Genomic DNA, 6,220 nt, shown 5'->3' on the forward strand with positions numbered 1-6,220 from the left:
GTTTGACTAAAGTTCTTTTTGTTTGTTTCAAATTTTCATTAATGTATATAGTGCAAAATGCCATATTAAAGAGGGGAATGTGGAGGACTGAAAGCCGACGGTTTGGACTTGTCTCTTTGTACTGACTCAGTCATGTCCTCAGTAATGAAAAACAGCTGTTATAAGGAAGCATAGGCTTTAGATATTTTGGTGTCAGTTGTTTTGCAGTGATGGAGAAATTTAATTTTCTTTCTAATCCATTATAATGGTGCCCTCCTGTGTTCATTCTGCACAGTTTTAATACTATTGCTATGTTTTAACATTTCCTGGGCTTCACAAGGATCTGAAATGTTGGATTCCTTGTTTTTTTTCCTAGCATCAGGTCTGAAGTTGAGAAAGAAGTTAGAAATCATTTAGTTGAATAAACTCACTTTATAGATGAGTTACTAGAAGCTTAATCCAGAGCCTAGAACCTTAAACATCCTTCCTACCCTGTGCCCTCTGTACTTTTTTGTCTCCCCACTGGACTAAATACAGTTAGTGACATATGCTTTCCTGACTTAGTGTCCCCCCCACTGCTCTGTGATTTTTCACCTTGGATATATTGTGGATTTTTCATCGTAAATGTAGTCTGGTCAATTTGTTACGGTACATCACTGCAGTTGGTGTCTCAGCTGTGCTGTGTCAGTTCCAGTTTTGTCCAAAGCAGGCAAGAAAGTGAAGTCATGACGTAGGTTCATTTCCTTATGACTATAAGCTTACATACTTTCTTTTTTCATTTGAAATTTTTGCTGAGCAAATGGTATGCCTCAGTGTTAATTAAAGGCAGCACTGCTAAATTAATTAAGTTCGGGGTTGTAGGGGTGGTGCACATGGGATGTTTCCCCCCCCAAGGTTTCCAGCCTCAAGTACTAAAACAAAATATAGCAAATGAGATATTTAGAACTACTTTACTTCACAGTCTTTTTTTGCTGAGGAAGATTCACCCTGAGCTAACATCTGTTGCCAATCTTGCCCTTTTTGCTTGAGGGATATTTGCCCTGAGCTAATGTCAGTGCCAGTCTTCCTCTATTTTGTATTTGGGTCGCTGGCCCAGCATGGCTGCTGCTGAGTGGTGTAGGTCCACGTGCGGGAACCAAACCCTGGCCGCTGAAGTTGGGCGTGCCAAACTTAACCACTATGCCATGGGGCCGGCCCCTTCACACAGCCAATTTTTGTGCTGCGTTTGTAGTACCTAGCACCCTTTGCTGGGAGACTCTTTGAGTACATAATTAGGGACTTATTCACAGCAGACCACAAAATGTTCTTTGATAAGATAGTGTTTATTTTGTTGTCCTTGATGACTCTGAGCAAGTGCAACATGAAAGTGTGTTTTTTACAGGGAAATCAAACTACTGCCAATGAGCAGTTCATGTAAGAATTAATGCCTTGTATGACCTGTTTTTAAGGCAACTTTTTAAAAAGTTTTCAGATAGTAACGTTCCATTGATAGGTGATTGGTTTTGTTAGAAGTGAGGTTTGCCGGGGGCTTAGCAGCTTTCACTTTTGGGTAAGAAGCCTGGATTCTTAACTTGAAGTGAATTCTTCCTCCAGGACATAGGGCCTAGGAAGAGACCAGTCCCTTGTGTTTCTCCAGTATATGCTGAGATTCCCATCCAGCAAGATAGATAAAAGGTCAAAGGTTTCTCCTGTTAGTAACGTGGCTTGAGGGGATGAAGGAAAGATAAGTGGAGGTACTACAATGAATTTTGCATCGTCTAACGGATAAAACTTCATCTTGCTTTTGCATCTCTGTTGAGTTTTACTTCCTTTTTGCCGACTTTCTAGAATAGCTTTCTCAACGTCTTGAAGCTTCTTCATCAATGACTTAAATGAGTGGTTCACATGCAGCTCTTACCTACAAACTTATTTTGAAGAATTTCATCAAGAACAGTTAAAAAGAATAACCAGTACAGTGAACACTTAGGTATACTCCTAGATTTGACAGCAAACATTTGTTGCTGAGCCATTTGAAAGTAAGTTGTAGATGTGACACTTCACCCCTGAATGTTTTGGCATGCATCTCATAAGAATTAGGATGTTCTCTCTCATGATCACAATACCGTTATCATACTTAGGAAACTTAAGGGGCCTGCTTGGTGGCACAGCAGTTGTGTTTGCGTGCACTGCTTCGGCAGCTCAGGCCTCGCCGCTTCGGATCCCTGGCAAGGACCTACCACTGCTTACCAAGCCGTGCTATGGCAGGCGTCCCACATATAATGTAGGGGAAGATGGGCACAAATGTTAGCTCAGGGCCAATCTTCCTCAGCAAAAAGAGGAGGATTGGCAGTGGATGTTATAATCTTCCTCAGGGAGGAAAAATATTTAATGTTTCCCTAGTACCATCTGATACATAACAATATTCAGATAGCCCCACTTGTATCAAAAAAGTCTAAGCCAGTTTTTCCAAACCAGGATCCAGTTGGGGTTTATAAATTGGTATTTGGTTAATAAGTTTCTTTAGTCTCTTAATCTAATGGTTCCCTACTTTTTTCCCTCATAACCTTGATTTTTTAGACCAGAGCAGTTTTCTTGAATGTCTTATATTTACTGATTTTTTTTCCTTCATGGTGTCATTTAGCTTGTTTATATCCCCTGTATTTCCTGGCCTAGAGGCCTGATTATTAGGTTCGTCTTGAACTTGTTTTGGCAAGAATGTTTTAAAAGCGTGTAGTGTGGGGCCGGCCCTGTGGCCGAGCGGTTAAGTTTGCGTGCTCCACTTCAGCAGCCCGGGATTCGCTGGTTCAGATCTTGGGCGTGGACCTACACATCACTCATCAGGCTGTCCTATGGCGGCATCCCACATAGAAGAACTAGAAGGACTTACAGGTAGGGTATACAACTATGTATTGGGGCTTTGGGGAGGAGAAGAAAAAAAGGAAGATTGGCAACGGATGTTAGGTCAGGGCCAAACTTCCTCACCAAAAAAAAAAGTGTAAAGTTGCGTTACATCACTTTTACTGTTGATACAGGACTTGATCATTTAAGGCATTTTTTTCATTGTAGTGATAACCATTTCCTTGAAAACCTAGTCATCTCTTGGTCCTCAGTATCCTTTTATATACCCCTTATGCACATGTTGCTTTGAGTTTATAAAATTCTTACACAATTGATGGGAATGTAGAATTTTGCTGAACCCCACTGGTTCAGGAAAATCAAGTTATACTGAGAGTGATATAGTGCACTTCCATGGTTTTGAGGTTCTTTATAAATATTGAATAAAAACATGTGGCTAAAAAAGCTACGTAAGGAAAAGTTGGTTTTCTTAATAGAAATGGTCACATGTTGAGGTTGTGGGGAAAAAATTTCCAAAGTGAACGTTTATGGTATATAGTGCCTTGAAAGATTTTGTCTGAGAAGATTATAGCTATTGCAATGGAGTTATTTTGATTTTTTTATATGCTAAATTATTCATGGGACATGCTCTTAGCATGTGGCAATTCTAGGGTCAGGAGGTCAGACACTCGGTTTTCTAATCATGGCAGAGTATGAGACATTTTCTCTGGGAAAGGAAGTTGTCCACCTAATTGGAGGTGGAAAGCTTATTTAATACCATATTCCGATTGAGAATTCCATCTAATTTAGATGTGCATAGCAAAGAAAGCTACACTGTTAAGGTTTTTTAGCTATGACCTACCATGGAGTCTGCATTTTTTGCTTATTTAGCAAAGCAGTCTTTTAAAATGATCATTTGGTCTGTGCATTTTTGCTTTGGCACTTTAAAAAGAACTAAGAAGTTCCTCCTTTTCCCTACAATAGGTAGGTCAATAATTCCCCTCCTCCCCACAGACCCAATAGGCTGTATTGCAATGAAAGGTCACAGTGATGGAATTAACTTAGTGATGCATTGTTTACATCTGGGTACCTGTGCACATTGTGTTGTGTTTTCAGGAGTTCAGTGCAGCATTGCACTGCAATGTGCAAAAAACTGCATATTTGCCTTAGATCAGTGGCATAGGGTTTTGGGGTGGTTGGGTCTTTTCCAGAAAACATTTAGACTATGCTGTCTGGTACAAGTGCATTTATAACTTTGTCTACTTAAAATGCCAGAAGTAAAGCCTTGAGATTTGGGGGATGTCAAAGAAGTTTTTAGAGCTACTTTTACCATCTGTCTCTTCCTACTCCCTGTTTTGGATGTGTTTGTGTTAGTGTATATAATATTCATATTTGTTGTGATAGTCGAAGTGAAACCTCCATGATTTAAAAACTGGTAAAAATCGTAAATTCTATAGGAGATTTTGAGCACATTATTTTTGCAACAGACTATGATATGTAATAATGAGCATTAGGCATTCCATTTGCTGTAACTAACGTAAGTGTTGGGCTACTGTTGTGACCCTTAGATGCTTGCTATGTAAAGCATATAACTGCATAAATCCTAACAGTCTCAATGGAGTAGGAGTTAGTAACATCTTTGGTAGAATTAGAGATGCAGACCTTTGCATTGAATTTGTCAAAGTGGGTCCTGAGCATCAGTATTTTATAAGCCTCCAGGTGATTCTAGTGGCCACTGGATTGAAAACTATTGGGATAAGTAAGGTTTCCGCCTGACTGGTGCAGTTGGAATTTGAGAACAGCTCAGGCCAGTGTTTATCCTTTTAATTATAGTGGTTTAAGTTTAATTATCCTTTTTTGCTTTCCTTAGAAGTGAAAGCATTCATTAAACATAACTGCTTCACATCTAACCTTTTTCAACCCCACTACAAACCTTGACAAGGAACTTTAACTGCTACTTTCAATCTTTCAGTAAATGTTTTGATAGCAAGCTGTAGTATTGAACCTGTCTCCTAAGATAGCTGATATGTATCTGATGGCAAGGATGGTGGTAGTGGTTTCTTAAAAATAACAAACTTGGTCTTTTTTGCACCTCCATTTCTACTCTTTCACTTGTGAAGCATACTTCCTAAGTAGGCCTGAGGAGACCAAGGCAGTTTCGTTGAGTAGTGTTGGTGCATTTTAGTCCTGATATTTTCCAGTCTGTTTTCTCCCTGCTATTGTGGTTCTCAGTTTTCAGCACTGGATTGAAGATACTTTGCAGTATGACCCACAAAGCAGGGCCTAAAACCTCACTACTCTTGTCTCCCCAGCAGAACATTGCCAAGTGACCAAGCTTAGGCAGAAATAATTTGGTAGCCTAGAAAGAGGTAGTTAATTCAGTGACTTAGTAAGAATTTTTCCAGTTTATTGAGTTGAATTTCTTTCATAAGCATGGCTATCTGCTCTTCTGATCATCCCATCTCATGGCCTTGCCTTCACAGAGTAACCAATCTCTTTCCTTAGGTTCAGTTTAAACATTCTTACTTGCATTCAGCTTGCCCCCTTGTGCCCCCAGTAATGATAGTCACAGGAGCAAAGTGTTATCACAGTGGGGCTTCCACTTAAAGCGGATGTGTGTGTGGTGGGACAGGGGAGCGGTTCCCCAAAGGAGAATGAGGAACTCCAGTCATTCCACCTACTACATTTATACTTCCTGGATCAGGCCACAGAGTTTCATGCATTAGACACATGAACTCAGGATGTTTCTTGGTACTTGATACTTGGCTGATACATGTAGCATTTTATGAGGTAACCCTATATGATCATTGGAGCTGATAGGAGCCTTCTAATCAGGAATTGATTAGACCTGGATGAATGGTTCAAGGTCAGATTTCTGGCTCATTTAGGCATAAACCTGCTTAAAGGGATGGGCTTTTCATTCAGTGTTTCCAGTGGTGTTTTTAATTTGGAAAAGTCAGAAACACATATTTGTGCAAATGATATGGTCTGGCTGGCACAGATGAGGTGACATTTGTCTCTACACTGTGACCATTTGCTTGTCCACTAATGTTTTGGGTGATAGTTTCCACACAGTGATCCTGAACAGGTAATGGCAGAGGTCAGAGCTTGAGTCACAGACCCTTTTTCTGAAAAATTCAGAGGCAAGATTTTTGTTCTGATTTTTAAATAGTACACCTGAGAGCAAAAGTAAGAACTTGGTGTCTACTTTGAAAGCTTTGCTGGTTCTCTGCTGTAGGAGGAAAAGGGTCTGTTCACTCTAGTGATTTTCCTGCCAGTTTTCGGGATTAGATCACAGTCACTCTAGCTGCCAAGTTTACATCACTTTTTCTTCACTAGCTAGGTTTCTGAATGAAGTCAACTAAAAACTGCCTTGGAACTGGAATATTACTAAGATGATAAGTGGTCATGTATGGAAGAAACATGA

This window comes from Equus przewalskii, chromosome 15 (assembly GCF_037783145.1).
Source record: "Equus przewalskii isolate Varuska chromosome 15, EquPr2, whole genome shotgun sequence".
Taxonomy (NCBI): Eukaryota; Metazoa; Chordata; class Mammalia; order Perissodactyla; family Equidae; genus Equus; species Equus przewalskii.